This window comes from Cherax quadricarinatus, chromosome 61, assembly GCF_038502225.1.
Source record: "Cherax quadricarinatus isolate ZL_2023a chromosome 61, ASM3850222v1, whole genome shotgun sequence".
Classification (NCBI taxonomy): Eukaryota; Metazoa; Arthropoda; class Malacostraca; order Decapoda; family Parastacidae; genus Cherax; species Cherax quadricarinatus.
In genome coordinates this window covers 15,624,600-15,640,799 of record NC_091352.1, presented here as the reverse complement: position 1 = coordinate 15,640,799, position 16,200 = coordinate 15,624,600, and the positions used below count along the sequence as shown (strand labels likewise).

Genomic DNA, 16,200 nt, shown 5'->3' with positions numbered 1-16,200 from the left:
ACCACCACTCCACTAACTTGACCACTAGTCCACTAACTTGACTACCAGTCAACTAACTTAACCACCACTCCACTAACTTGACCACTAGTCCACTAACTTGACTACCAGTGAACTAACTTAACCACCAGTCCACTAACTTGACCACCAGTCCACTAACTTGACTACCAGTCAACTAACTTAACCACCAGTCCACTAACTTGACCACCAGTCCACTAACTTGATCACCACTCCACTAACTTGACCACCACTCCACAAACTTGACCACCACTCCACTAACTTGACTACCAGTCCACTAAATTGATCACAAGTCCACTAACTTGACTACCAATCCGGTAACTTGTCCACCAGTCCGGTAACTTGTCCACCAGTCCGGTAACTTGTCCACCAGTCCACTAACTTGACCACCACTCCACTAACTTGACCACCAGTCCACTAACTTGACAACCAGTCCACTAACTTGACCACCAGTCCACTAACTTGACCACCACTCCACTAACTTGACCACCACTCCACTAACTTGACCACCAGTCCACTAACTTGACCACCACTCCACTAACTTGACCACCACTCCACTAACTTGACCACCAGTCCACTAACTTGACCACCAGTCCACTAACTTGACCACCACCCCACTAACTTGACCACCACCCCACTAACTTGACCACCAGTCCACTAACTTGACTACCAGTCCACTAACTTGACCACCAGTCCACTAACTTGACCACCAGTCCACTAACTTGACTACCAGTACACTAACTTGACCACCACTCCACTAACTTGACTACCAGTCCACTAACGTGAGCACCAGTCCACTAACTTGACTACCAGTCCACTAACTTGACTACCAATCCGGTAACTTGTCCACCAGTCCGGTAACTTGTCCACCAGTCCGGTAACTTGTCCACCAGTCCACTAACTTGACCACCACCCCACTAACTTGACCACCAGTCCACTAACTTGACTACCAGTCCACTAACTTGACCACCAGTCCACTAACTTGACCACCAGTCCACTAACGTGACCACCAGTCCACTAACTTGACTACCAGTCCACTAACTTGACCACCAGTCTACTAACTTGACCACCACTCCACTAACTTGACCACTCCACTAACTTGACCACCACTCCACTAACTTGACCACCACTCCACTAACTTGACTACCAGTCCACTAATTTGACCACCACTCCACTAACTTGACCACCACTCCACTAACTTGACTACCAGTCCACTAACTTGACCACCAGTCCAATAACTTGACTACCAGTCCAATAACTTGACCACCAGTCCACTAACTTGACCACCACTCCACTAACTTGACCACCAGTCCAATAACTTGACCACCAGTCCACTAACTTGACCACCACTCCACTAACTTGACCACCAGTCCAATAACTTGACAACCAGTCCACTAACTTGACCACCACTCCACTAACTTGACCACCAGTCCAATAACTTGACCACCACTCCACTAACTTGACCACCACTCCACTAACTTGACCACCAGTCCAATAACTTGACCACCAGTCCAATAACTTGACCACCAGTCCAATAACTTGACCACCACTCGACTAACTTGACCACCAGTCCACTAACTTGGCCACTAGTCCACTAACTTGACCACCAGTCCAATAACTTGACCACCACTCCAGTAACTTAACCACAACTCCACTAACGTGACCACCAGTCCACTAACTTGACCACCAGTCCACTAACTTGACCACCACTCCACTGACTTGACCACCAGTCCACTAACTTGACTACCAGTCCACTAACTTGACGAACCAGTCCACTAACTTGACGACCAGTCCACTAACTTGACCACCAGTCCACTAACTTGACCACCAGTTCACTAACTTGACTACCAATCCACTAACTTGACCACCAGTCCACTAACTTGACTACCAGTCCACTAACTTGACCACCACTCCACTAACTTGACTACCAGTCCACTAACTTGACTACCAGTCCACTAACTTGACCACCAGTCCACTAACTTGACTACCAGTCCACTAACTTGACCACCAGTCCACTAACTTGACTACCAGTCCACTAACTTGACTACCAGTCCAATAACTTGACCACCAGTCCAATAACTTGACCACCAGTCCAATAACTTGACCACCAGTCCAATAACTTGACTACCACTCCACTAACTTGACCACCAGTCCAATAACTTGACCACCAGTCCAATAACTTGACCACCACTCCACTAACTTGACCACCACTCCACTAACTTGACCACCAGTCCAATAACTCGACCACCAGTCCAGTAACTTGACCACCACTCCACTAACTTGACCACCACTCCACTAACTTGACCACCACTCCACTAACTTGACCACCACTCCACTAACTTGACCACCACTCCACTAACTTGACCACCAGTCCACTAACTTGACCACCAGTCCAATAACTTGACCACCAGTCCACGAACTTGACCACCAGTCCACTAACTTGACCACCAGTCCACTAACTTGACCACCAGTCCACTTGACTACCACTCCACTAACTTGACCACCAGTCCAATAACTTGACCACCAGTCCACTAACTTGACCACCAGTCCACTAACTTGACCACCAGTCCACTAACTTGACCACCAGTCCACTAACTTGACCACCAGTCCACTTGACTACCACTCCACTAACTTGACCACCAGTCCAATAACTTGACCACCAGTCCAATAACTTGACCACAACTCCACTAACGTGACCACCAGTCCACTAACTTGACCACCAGTCCACTAACTTGACCACCAGTCCACTTGACTACCACTCCACTAACTTGACCACCAGTCCAATAACTTGACCACCAGTCCACTAACTTGACCACCAGTCCACTAACTTGACCACCAGTCCACTGACTTGACCACCAGTCCACTAACTTGACCACCACTCCACTAACTTGACCACCACTCCACTAACTTGACCACCACTCCATTTCCTAGCCTCGAGAATAAACATTTATTTTTTGTTAAATCCGGTAATTCCTTAAATCTTTTGAATAATTCCAGGTGAATTTAGCTCCAGGTCCGTGATCATAACTCCCACCTGCTCTAACTTAAGCTGTTTCTTTAATGTCGTAACTTGAGTTCCTAATCGCCACTTATGTTGGGGATTTTAGCAATGGCCGCTTATAGTTTAATGTCTTCCAGCTTTCATCCATTATTCGGCCTTATATTTGCACTCCAGGTTATTTGTTGGTCTTATTCTCTCGTTTATCACGTTTAAATTATTAATTTTATTTAGTATCTTCGAAGGGTAAGTGCTTGCAATTTTTTTTATATCCTTCATGTCAATTCTCAAGTGTTGAAAATTTGAAGCCGATTGGATGAGACGTTCTCGAGTTATAAGCAAAATATTATTTTGCTTATAACTCGAGAACGTCTCATCCGATCGGCTTCAAATTTTCAACACTTGTGTACGGCATCCAGGGCAAGAGTCTAGCAAGGATTGGCACATGTGGGTATCCTAGGACCAAGGTTGTAGGATTCACTACCAGCGTCCTGGAAGGACTCCATTAAAGATCAAAAAAGGGCTGAATACCGTGACTGGAACAATACACAAATAACCCGCACATAGGAGAGAGAAGCTTACGACGACGTCCGTCCGACTTGGACCGTTTACAAGTCACACTGATACAAGAGAGTCAGGGAGCCTGTATATATAGGAGAGGGGGACAGGGACGGGACCAAGAGAGGAAGAAAAAGAAATGGTAGTTGTGAGGCTGGTAGTGGAAGTTGTAACAGTTGTAGAAGTAGTGGTGGTAGTAGAAATTAGAGAGTAGTTTTAGTGGCAGAAGAGATATAAAGGGGAGTGATAGCAGCAGTAGTAGTAAGTTCTACAAGACTCTGCACGAGACCTTCCAACATTCAACTAAGCCGTCTCGTAATGCGAGAGAGTTACAGATTTTATAGGGTGCCATCCTTCCTTAAGAAGGAAGATGATACAGAGTAAACATACCAGGGTACGGGTGGGGATTGAACCCATGGGAAGTGAGTGGTAAAACTCCAGGCCAATGCGTTAACCACTGGGCCAGCTGGCTACAATAAGATTTATCAACTAGGTATATATATACACCATAGGGAGATTAGCATGGGCCACCACTATGACCACAAGTACAAGTTTTTACAGACGAATCTTCAGCCAGCGTGGCTGTGACAAACTCTAGTTCAGGTCCCCTCAAAGCAATCATCATGACTCATGTACTAACACCGAAATATCTCTCATTAAGCATACACTGACAGTATAATCCCTACTCTAGGGATTAAAGTATTCTTGACAGGTGGTGAACAAGCTACGTGCAACCATAATAATTAACCCTCATGTAGTCGATAGGCTTCAAGCTCCATTTTCCTGAGTGAACCAACCAAACCAACTGCTTCGAACTGCTCTAGAATTGTTTCAAAAATAACACTTCGTCCCAGGTAGCTAGGAAGGAAGGTTGTGGCAGGTGTCGTCTGCCTCTCTGTGTGCCTCTCTCTTGTCTGTGTCTGCGCGTGATAATTACGATCATCATCATGAGTATTACCCTCGCACCAGCGGTAAGAATGCTGAGTATTCTCCTTATTTAATGAGACGATAATATCTTTATTGACTTACTTAGTGGTGTTGTTGATGGTAAGAACCTTAGCTACGGCTGGAAGTGTCGGCCGGTTAATTGCTCAGTTGGTGTCGTGAAAGCGCAGCTGATATAATTATTATGATTTATTTAGTAGTTGCGTGATCCAGGTAAAGGTGGCCCTGTATTCCATAGTCCAGCCCTCTCTACCTCAGTTCATCTGCACACGCATACATCCGCCAGAAATCACATATATATACATATTCATATACACTCGGGTATATATACTATGTGTGTGTGCGTTTTCTGCAGGTGTATGCGTTGCAGAGTTATGCATGTTTTCACACCTACGTATGTAAGTGTGCATACGTATATGTGAAAATATATGCATGTGTGTGTATTGTGTGTGCATGTGTACATGTATGCACGGGTATAGGTATGATGTGTATAAGTGTATATTTGAATGTACGTATGTTTGCAACATTAATGTATGTATACATGCCTGTGCATGCACCATCGCTGTCACCACCATCATGTGCTTGTGTATATTTGAATCTACAATTCATAACAATTCAAGTTAATCACTCGGTAATATTTGAGTTGTGATACTCGAGAGAGGATCCTTAAAAGTAATCTCGTAGAAATCATTTTCGGCATTGGTCTATAAAAATAATTGAGTGGCGAGCACCTGTGCTTGTCAATTTTTCTAAGACCCTCCACTCGGTAACAGTTGAAATTTGAAGCCGATTGAATAAGGCGTTCTGAAGTTATAAATGAGAATCTTGGTACGAGAAAACTGTAGCTGACTGATGGACGGCTCAGGTATCATGTCGTGCAGTATTTAAAGGTACACTAAACTTGGGGAAACTTAAAAATGAGAGGTTTCAGTATTTTAATTTTTCCTATAATTTCCAGTGTATTAATTTTAAGATTCTCTACAATCTCTTAAGATTTTTTTCCTAAAGGTAGTTCAATCTGATAAATTCCAACGATCCGAAGTTTAAAACCATATTTACTACTTAAAATATTCCCCCTACACAAACCAGACTGAGTGGGAACCATCACTGCTGTATAATGCATCAACCATTAAATATTAAAGTCATTCAAAAGAGGTAGACGCGTATATTATCATCAAGATTAAAAGGGAGTCAAAATTTCACATAATTTTACATACAAACTGATCGAATCAGCACTAACCCTCAGGACTCACTCTCTATCTTCGTCAAATTATGAGGCTTGTGTTTCAGAACGTTTGAAGCAGCGTCACTCAGGTTTTTTAAGTTATCAGTCATTCCAAGATGCTGGGAATGGGTTTAGTAAGTTTGATCGTAGGGGAACCTGTACATGGCGGGTGTTCCTAGACTCTGATCCTTGTTACCGTCCACAAGTGTTCCAAATTTGAATCCGATCAAATGAGGGGTTCTAGTGTTAAGAGAAAAATTAAAGTAAAAAAAAAATAGAGATTACAAAAACAACAACAAAGTGTCTTAAAGGTCTCCGTTAAAGGTCTTCTTGCTGTATGACCCTTGTAGATAATAATTTAGGTAATTAATTTTTGCTGTTTATTCAAGGAACCACAGGCTCTGACCCACACGCTCTTCATGGCAGATGCCTTGACGCTGGTGAGGGGCTCTTGATGTAGGGAATTGGATCTTTGCTCAGGTTCCCTGAACTGAGCCTGAATACCTTCAATTCCCCCCTCACATGCGCTGTATAATCCTACGGGTTTAGTGCTCCCCCATAATTATAATAATCTGACCCACACGGGTTTAGCGCTTCCTGCAAATATAACTTGAGGCTTTGGTATACACTAGGACTGATGCTGGAATATTATTATTAATATCCAGACTGTTCCGGGCTGAGACGAGGTTACTGGCATCTTCAGGCTGCCTAAAGCCCCGTATAAGCCAACAAACCCAGGCTGCTTTAGGCTTGCTGGTGCCCCAGGTAAGCCAACAACAGCAACAACTACAATCTTGCTCACTCGACACCACAAGGTGAGCAGTGCAAAAGCAGTGCAACTGTTTTTGCAAGCAGTTGCATAAATATTATATAAATGATAAATAATACTGGCAAGTAGATAAACGAGACACGTGTGAGTAAAGATGCCAGACTGGTGCGTGTGTCTTATTCACATTTTAATATGCAAGTCTAAAGTCTGCCTGGCAGTGTATAAGGGTTCTGTTGTAAATTAAAAAGTATTAGACTCGATTCCAAAAACGTGATATTTCATTATTTCCTTTTTAAATTAAATATGGAAAGTTCCTTTAAATCTATGTATAGTGGAAAAAAAACACAATTATTATTATCTTTGCCACCTCAGGTAAGCTCCACCCGACAGCTCATCGAGGGACAAGTGAAGCTCCAGATAAAATACAGGTATGTAATAATTATACTTTGTATAAAGTATTTCTGATTTGTCCTAAGGGTAGGACCGGTGTTTTATGGTGGTGTGGGGACAGGCAGAGATGTAGTGGGGGGGGGGGGGAGGGTGATGGGGGAATTCTTGGTTTAGTGAGTTTTAAACCTTCGCAGAAATCAGAGTTACATTTTCGGAATATTTTGTCTTGCGCCAGAGGAACTTGTAATTAAATCCTTCGATAGCGCAAGGATGAGTTCGTGGGGGTCTTGATCTGACGTCCCTACAAGCGTGAGGTAATTACGATAGCACTGTAACTAGTATTAAACAGTTGTTGTTAGTTTACTCCTCAGAGGGAAAAAAATGATGATCGTCTTTACTGTTAGTCTGTAGATTCGTCTCTACATCAGCGCTGGTTAATGTGTGTACTGTGTTTACTGTCTCAAAACGATTATGATAACTAGAGGCATGTGTTGCAACGTTTTGCCCATGTGCTCACTTGAGGCGTGTTGGGCCTTGGACGACACGAATTGAAAGATTCGGTTCTATATATATTTTCTTTTAATTTTGATATGGATCATATTAGAGCTAACATACAAATTAGAGATACTTTGCGTGTTAGCTGTGTCTGAGAGAGTCCAGTACTATGTTAAGAAGTCATTAGTCAAAATACTTATATCCCAGAGGAGATCCAAGGATCCCGTGTGTGTGTGTGTGTGTGTGTGTGTGTGTGTGTGTGTGTGTGTCCTTAAGCATCGTAGGTTGTGATCATACATGTGAGAGTTTAGAAGTAGGTGGGTTGACGTGATTGCTGTGTCGCAGCAATGGTCTTGTTACAACTAGTGTTACATATTCATACACATCCCCCAACTCTGATTTCCGGAATTTATTGCAGAAGTCCCAGTCCTGTATGGCGGGTTTGTCCCTCTGCGGGGGCTGAGTTATCTCCCACGATCTTTGTCAGGTCTCTTGGATTTTCTTCTCCTATAGCCGAGCGGGTTTTGGATATTGCATAAGGCACGAGAGAAATATATTGCTTCCTAAGGACGTTAATCTGTAGTTTCGTTTCCCCCGACTCCTACATGACTGGGAACCAGTTTCATAACACCTCTTTGGTACCCGTACCTCCTGTAATCGTTCCCTCATGTTGAGCACCAGTTTACGCTTACCGTGAGGGCCTCTCAGACTCTAGCAACCCAAAGAGTCACTAGAGATGATCCGGTTTCCTTGTTCTTCCTCTTGTTGAATGTAATGAAGCGCTATGTCATCCCATGTATACTTCCCTCACCAAATGACAGTGAGTATATGCGTCTCGTGGAATCAAAAATCATCTATGAATAAGCACCATTCTTCCGGATGATCATGACCCATCAGCATTTAGTGCTTGATAGGTACTGCAATGACCCTTTCAAAGATCTGTAGACCAGCTGCTTTATTCCAGTAAGTTAGTGGAAAGTTTGCGGGCGAGAATCTGAGCGATGAAACAGAGACCAACACTTCGAGTTACACTCGGTGTTAACCAGCCATCTTCTCTGAACTAATTCCTTCTTTTTAACTTGCCATCTCTAGCACAAGATTTAGTCACAATTTCTAGAACTGGTATTCACACAACTCACGGATGAGACTTGTGGGGAAGGAAGGGGGTGAGACTGGTGGTGGTGGGGAAGGAAGGGGGTGAGGCTGGTGGTGGTGGGGAAGGAAGGGGGTGAGACTGGTGGTGGTGGGGAAGGGAGGGGGTGAGACTGGTGGTGGTGGGGAAGGAAGGGGATGAGACTGGTGGTGGTGGGGAAGGAAGGGGGTGAGACTGGTGGTGGTGGTGGGGAAGGAAGGGGGTGAGACTGGTGGTGGTGGGGAAGGAAAGGGGTCCTTCAATAACGACAGTCAGACACGAGTACCGTAGTCCAAGTTCATGTGGTATCCCAGTGGAACGATGTTTGCCACCGAAATGGTTTATACGTGTCGACTTTAGTACCCCCACCACTGTTCGTATGCCTTGATATTTCGTTGTATCTAGTCTGCTGGCAGTCTGATGAATTATACACATGTGAAAGGCCTTAGTATCTTGATTTTGAGGAAGTTTAGTCAACTATTGACTTTTTCAGTATAGTGCAGAGCCTATTCAGTTATTGAATTGAAAAAGCCACTGGTTGGGAAATTCATGTCTTAATTCATCAAACTCTCGGTACTTTGTACTATTAATGTTACGATGAATCTGTTGCCGAATCCCAGAGAAAACCGGCGTACTGGAGTCGGGACTGAGTGTGAGATACAACGTTCCAGTTTGTTCCTTCTCTTCTATGTCCTCTGAGCAACAGTACGAGCAGCGTTAAACTTGGTTACTGAACTGACATTGTGTGTTCAGTTGAGGACACCAAGCGAGAGTCCCCTGTTCCACCTGATTCCAAGATGTTAGTGTATTCGTGGGAAGTATGTTGCGATTATATAGTGTAAGAGGTGGGGGAGGGGTGAGGAGGAAGGGGCGAGAAGCCTAACATCAAGTGAGGATTATGTACTTTTTCCACTAAGATTTTGTAGCTCCGTTCTTGTAGACCAGTCCTGAGCAGTCCACCTGGATGCCTGTACAAATTTTGTTACTTCTGGCATGTCATCCATCAACTCTTGCCCAGAGAAGACCATCGACCGCGTACATTAGATTATCCATTAGACAGTGGTCAGAGATGTCGTTTATTATTGTATTACACAACACCGAGGTAACCATGTAGGGAAGACTTCTCCCTCGAGTCTCAGCCCTGAAGCTTCTTCACTGGAAAGTTTGCACGAATCTCTCCAGTTTTCCAACTATCATATAACGTTTAAAGTTTGTCACTCTACCGCTGATTCAAACGCTACGAGCGTACCTAGGGTAGGCCTCCCTAACGGAAATGCTGATGCCTTATTTGAGCTATTGGGCATAACGACCCCTCAAGGAAGGTTCCTTGATGCTGGTGAGGGGCTCTTGATCTAGGGAATTAGATCTCTACTCCAGTTCCCTGAATTAAGCCTGAATACCTTCCACTCCCCCCCCCCACAGGCGCTGTATAATCCTACGGGTTTAGCGGTTCCCCTTGATTATAATAATGGACATAAAGACTGGGATAATTGCTCTCTGATAGCTTGTGTGAGCTATTGGGCATTATGACTAGGAAGATTTATTTATATAATAAACACGATTGTTTTATACACTGCTGGTCCTATTCTGTTGTTTCACAAGTCATTAAAGAACTTGAACAGACATGCCAATTGTTACCCTGATATGTCTCATAAAAGTAAGAGACATCTCGTCCCCCTTTATCTTATGGCTGAGTCCCTGCTACAGCGAGGTGCCTCTTTTAGCTGTGACATCTTAAATTCTTGAGTGTATGGTTGATCCTCTGCTTGGAGTACCAGCTCCTCGCGCCCTGGGGCTGTTGTGTTGTGTTCCTTTTTGTTGTCTGAATTGGCTTAGTAGTCTGTCTCTACTAATTCAAGGTACTCTGCAAATAGTTCCACTATACCGTGTGTGTCCTTGATTGTTGCTTCTTCAATTTGTAGTATTGTAATGTTGCTGTGTGTTGTGTTGTAATGTTGGTGTGTTGTAATGCTGCGGTATATGTAATGTTGCAGTGTTTATAATGTTGCAGGGTTTATAATGTTGCAGTGTTTATAATGTTGCAGTGTTTATAATGTTGCAGGGTTTATAATGTTGCAGGGTTTATAATGTTGCAGTGTTTATAATGTTGCAGTGTTTATAATGTTGCAGGGTTTATAATGTTGCAGGGTTTATGTTGCAGGGTTTATGTTGCAGGGTTTATAATGTTGCAGGGTTTATGTTGCAGGGTTTATAATGTTGCAGGGTTTATAATGTTGCAGGGTTTATAATGTTGCAGTGTTTATAATGTTGCAGTATGTTGTAACGTTGCAATGTGTTCTGTAATGTTGCAGTTTGTTGTAGTGTTTGAAATGACTTAATTACAACATTTCCTTCGACTGATGTGTTTGCATCAGAGCTGAACCTCGATTCTCACCTTAATTAAGCTTCTGGAGTAAGGAGGGCTCTGGCACCCTTTCACTCTCTTCATTTTCAGCTCCTGATTCTCTCGATGGTAATGATCCCAATCTCATAGACCCCGTGGCAGGGCTGAATTACAGGTGCTCGTCTCTTAAGGTAGTTGAACTACAGTACCTATCCCTCTTGGAGGTATTTAGTTACAGCTGGTAGGTCTCTTGGGGTTCAGTACAGTAGGGGGTTGGAAGGGGTTGCGATTATGTGACAGGGGTGATGTCCCTCTTGCATCACCAACGACCTACCAAGATAATTAGGTTAGGTAAGGTTTGTAAGGAAACAGGACAAGCGTTTTCTGACGCGGGTCTTAAACATACGATGACCCGCAGCTGGGGCTCTTGGTCATCTGACCGAGGCCTTGATTGTCGGATATTTTCTTCTAGGTCCTAGTTTCTACCTCCCCAGGTCCTAGTTTCTACCTCCCCAGGTACTAGTTTCTACCTCCCCAGGTACTAGTTTCTACCTCCCCAGGTACTAGTTTGTACCTCCCCAGGCACCAGTTTGTGCCTCCCCAGGCACCAGTTTGTGCCTCCCCAGGCACCAGTTTGTGCCTCCCCAGGCACCAGTTTGTGCCTCCCCAGGCACCAGTTTGTGCCTCCCCAGGCACCAGTTTGTGCCTCCCCAGGCACCAGTTTGTGCCTCCCCAGGCACCAGTTTGTGCCTCCCCAGGCACCAGTTTGTGCCTCCCCAGGCACCAGTTTGTGCCTCCCCAGGCACCAGTTTGTGCCTCCCCAGGCACCAGTTTGTGCCTCCCCAGGCACCAGTTTGTGCCTCCCCAGGCACCAGTTTGTGCCTCCCCAGGCACCAGTTTGTGCCTCCCCAGGCACCAGTTTCTACCACCCCAGGCACCAGTTTCTACCACCCCAGGCACCAGTTTCTACCACCCCAGGCACCAGTTTCTACCACCCCAGGCACCAGTTTCTACCTCCCCAGGCACCAGTTTTTACCTCCCCAGGCACCAGTTTCTACCACCCCAGGCACCAGTTTCTACCACCCCAGGCACCAGTTTCTACCTCCCCAGGCACCAGTTTCTACCTCCCCAGGCACCAGTTTCTACCACCCCAGGCACCAGTTTCTACCTCCCCAGGCACTAGTTTGTACCTCCCCAGGCACTAGTTTGTACCTCCCCAGGCACCAGTTTGTACTTCCCCAGGCACCAGTTTTTACCTCCCCAGGCACCAGTAATATGTTAGGCAACAATATACGCATATATAATGGTTCCCATTAATTTTTAACTAATTTAAGCCTGGGTTGCAAAGTACAAACTTGAGAGTACAAGCTGTGTACTTGATACTACAGGAGAGAGCATTTGTGGCTGTGTGTAGACACAAGAGAGCCTTTAGTGTTTATGAAGGCTGGGGTTAAGAAAAGAATTGCCTGGATGTTTGGCTGTAGTAGAGACAGAAGATAGTATTGTGTGGGTGACAGGAGTAATGTGTTGTCTTTACGGCCGTGGTTGTTGTCATGACGCTGTGGTCCACCAGAGCAGCCTGAGTTATTGAAGTTGCTTTACGAGCCTAACAGACCCACACCCTCCCCACCCACCTCGGGTCTTGCTGAAACCAATCTCTCACTGAGAGAGAGTCAGACAGACACACACAGTCACAGTCTCAGACAGTCACAGACACAGACACAGACACAGACACAGACACAGACACAGACACAGACAGACACAGACACAGACACAGACACAGACACAGACACAGACACAGACACAGACACAGACACACACACACACACACACACACACACACACACACACACACACACACACACACACACAGCGGTCGGTGAAGAGGCGGGGCCAGGAGCTCGACCCCTGCAACCACAATTAGGCGAGTACTATTAAGTGAGCACAGACACACAGACACAGACACACAGACACAGACACACAGACACACAGACTACACACAGACTACACACACAGACACACACAGACACACACAGACACACACACACACACACAGACACACAGACACACAGACACACAGACACACAGACACACAGACACACAGACACACAGACACACAGACACAGACACACAGACACACAGACACACAGACACACACACACACAGACACACAGACACACACACACACACACACACACACAGGCATGGACATGATTGGAGAAAGAGACTACATTGTAGGTACAATTCAGTCCGGAGAACATAAAGTAGTCATTGGAGTGATGTATAACCCACCACAGAACTGCAGGAGGCCAAGAGAGGAGTACGAAGAAAACAACAGGGTGATGGTGGACACACTGGCTGAGGTGGCAAGAAGAGCTCACTCGAGCAGAGCAAAGTTACTGGTAATGGGCGATTTCAACCACAGGAAGATCGACTGGGAAAACCTGGAGCCACATGGGGGTCCCGAAAAATGGAGAGCCAAGATGATGGATGTGGTACTTGAAAACCTCATGCATCAACATGTCAGGGACACAACCAGAGAGAGAGGGGAGGATGAGCCAGCAAGACTGGATCTTGTGTTCACCCTGAGCAGTTCAGACATTGAGGACATCACTTACGAGAGGCCCCTTGGAGTTAGCGATCACGTGGTTCTGAGTTTTGATTATATAGTAGAGTTACAAGTGGAGAAGGTAACAGGAACTGAAGGGGACAGGCCAAACTATAAAAGGGGGGGACTACACAGGTATGAGAAACTTCCTGCAGGAGGTTCAGTGGGACAGAGAAATGGTAGGAAAATCAGTAAACGAGATGATGGAATATGTGGCAAAGTGCAAGGAGGCAGAGGAAAGGTTTGTTCCCAAGGGAAACCGAAATAATAGGAAGACCAAAACGAGTCCTTGGTTTACCCGAAGGTGTAGGGAGGCAAAAACTAAGTGCAACAGAGAATGGAAAAGGTACAGGAGGCATAGGACCCAGGAAAACAAGGAGATTAGTAGAAGAGCCAGAAACGAGTATGGACAGATAAGGAGGGAGGCCCAGCGACAGTATGAAAACTACATAGCATCGAAAGTCAAATCTGACCCGAAACTGCTGTATAGACACATTAGGAGGAAGACAACAGTCAAGGACCAGGTGATAAGGTTGAGGAAAGAAGGTGGAGAACTCACAAGAAACGATCAAGAGGTATGTGAGGAGCTCAACACGAGATTTAAGGAAGTATTTACAGTAGAGACAGGAAGGACTCTGGGGGGACAGACCAGATGGGGACACCAGCAAGGAATACACCAACAAGTGTTGGACGACATACGTACAGATGAGGAGGTGGTGAAGAAACTGCTAAGGGACATCGATACCTCAAAGGCAATGGGACCGGACAACATCTCCCCGTGGGTCCTTAGAGAGGGAGCAGATATGTTGTGCGTGCCACTTACCACAATCTTCAACACGTCCCTGGAAACTGGGCAAATATCTGAGGTATGGAAGACGGCAAATGTAGTTCCCATTTTTTAAAAAGGAGACAGAAAAGAGGCACTAAATTATAGACCTGTGTCATTGACGTGTATAGTATGCAAAGTTATGGAGAAGATTATCAGGAGGAGAGTGGTGGAGCACCTGGAACGGAACAATAGTATAAATGCTAACCAGCACGGATTCATGGAAGGCAAATCCTGTGTCACAAACCTTCTGGAGTTTTATGATAAAATAACAGAAGTATGACACGAGAGAGAGGGGTGGGTTGATTGCATCTTCTTGGACTGCAAGAAGGCCTTTGACACAGTTCCTCACAAGAGATTAGTACAGAAGCTAGAGCATCAGGCGCATGTAACAGGAAGGGCACTGCAATGGATCAGAAAATACCTGACAGGGAGGCAACAACGAGTCATGGTGCGCAATGATGTATCACAGTGGGCACCTGTGATGAGCGGGGTCCCACAGGGGTCGGTCCTAGGACCAGTGCTATTTTTGGTATATGTGAACGACATGACGGAAGGGTTAGACTCAGAAGTGTCCCTGTTTGCAGATGATGTGAAGTTAATGAGGATAATTAAATCTGATGAGGACCAGGCAGGACTTCAAAGAGACCTGGACAGACTGGACACCTGGTCCAGCAAATGGCTTCTCGAATTTAATCCTGCCAAATGCAAAGTCATGAAGATAGGGGAAGGGCACAGAAGACCACAGACAGAGTATAGGCTAGGTGGCCAAAGACTGCAAACCTCACTCAAGGAGAAAGATCTTGGGGTGAGTATAACACCGAGCATGTCTCCGGAAGCACACATCAATCAGATAACTGTTGCAGCATATGGGCGCCTGGCAAACCTGAGAACAGCATTCCGATACCTTAGTAAGGAATCGTTCAAGACACTGTACACCGTGTATGTCAGGCCCATACTGGTGTATGCAGCACCTGTTTGGAACCCGCACTTTATAAAGCACGTCAAGAAACTAGAGAAAGTACAAAGGTTTGCGACAAGGTTAGTTCCAGAGCTAAGGGGAATGTCCTATGAAGAAAGATTAAGGGAAATCGGCCTGACGACACTGGAGGACAGGAGGGTCAGGGGAGACATGATAACGACATATAAAATACTGCGTGGAATAGACAAGGTGGACAAAGACAGGATGTTCCAGGGAGGGGACACAGAAACAAGAGGCCACAATTGGAAGTTGAAGACACAAATGAGTCAGAGAGATATTAGGAAGTATTTCTTCAGTCATAGAGTTGTAAGGCAGTGGAATAGCCTAGAAAATGACGTAGTGGAGGCAGGAACCATACACAGTTTTAAGACGAGGTTTGATAAAGCTCATGGAGCGGGGAGAGAGAGGGCCCAGTAGCAACCGGTGAAGAGGCAGGGCCAGGAGCTAAGACTCGACCCCTGCAACCACAAATAGGTGAGTACACACACACACACACACACACACACACACACACACACACACACACACACACACACACACACACACACACACACACACACACACACACTGACACACTGACAGACACACACACAGACACACACACAGTCACACATACACACACACACACACACAGACACACATACACACACACATACACACACACATACACACACACACAGACACACACACACAGACACACACACACACACACACACACACACTGACACACTGACACACACAGACACACACTGACACACAGACACTGACACACACATACACACGCTGCGAGACTTCAAGTAAAAGTAGCAACAGTAGCAACAACAGCTGTAGCAAGACACGACAAGTCGCGTCGACAGTGATGAGCCTGGGGCCTCGTCTAATCCACCCAGATGGAGTTAACTGCGTCAGGGAA

General features: G+C 45.5%; 1 long non-coding RNA gene across 1 annotated transcript in view; it reads left to right on the top strand.

Moving 5' to 3' along the window:
- Nucleotides 1-4,385: 4,385 nt before the first annotated feature.
- The window catches only part of LOC138854509 (uncharacterized), a 482,813-nt gene continuing 470,998 nt past the window's right edge, over nucleotides 4,386-16,200 (top strand). The window contains exons 1-2 of the long non-coding RNA XR_011393711.1: nucleotides 4,386-4,542; nucleotides 6,883-6,938. This is a non-coding gene — a long non-coding RNA (uncharacterized lncRNA). The remainder of the gene's footprint in view (nucleotides 4,543-6,882; nucleotides 6,939-16,200) is intronic.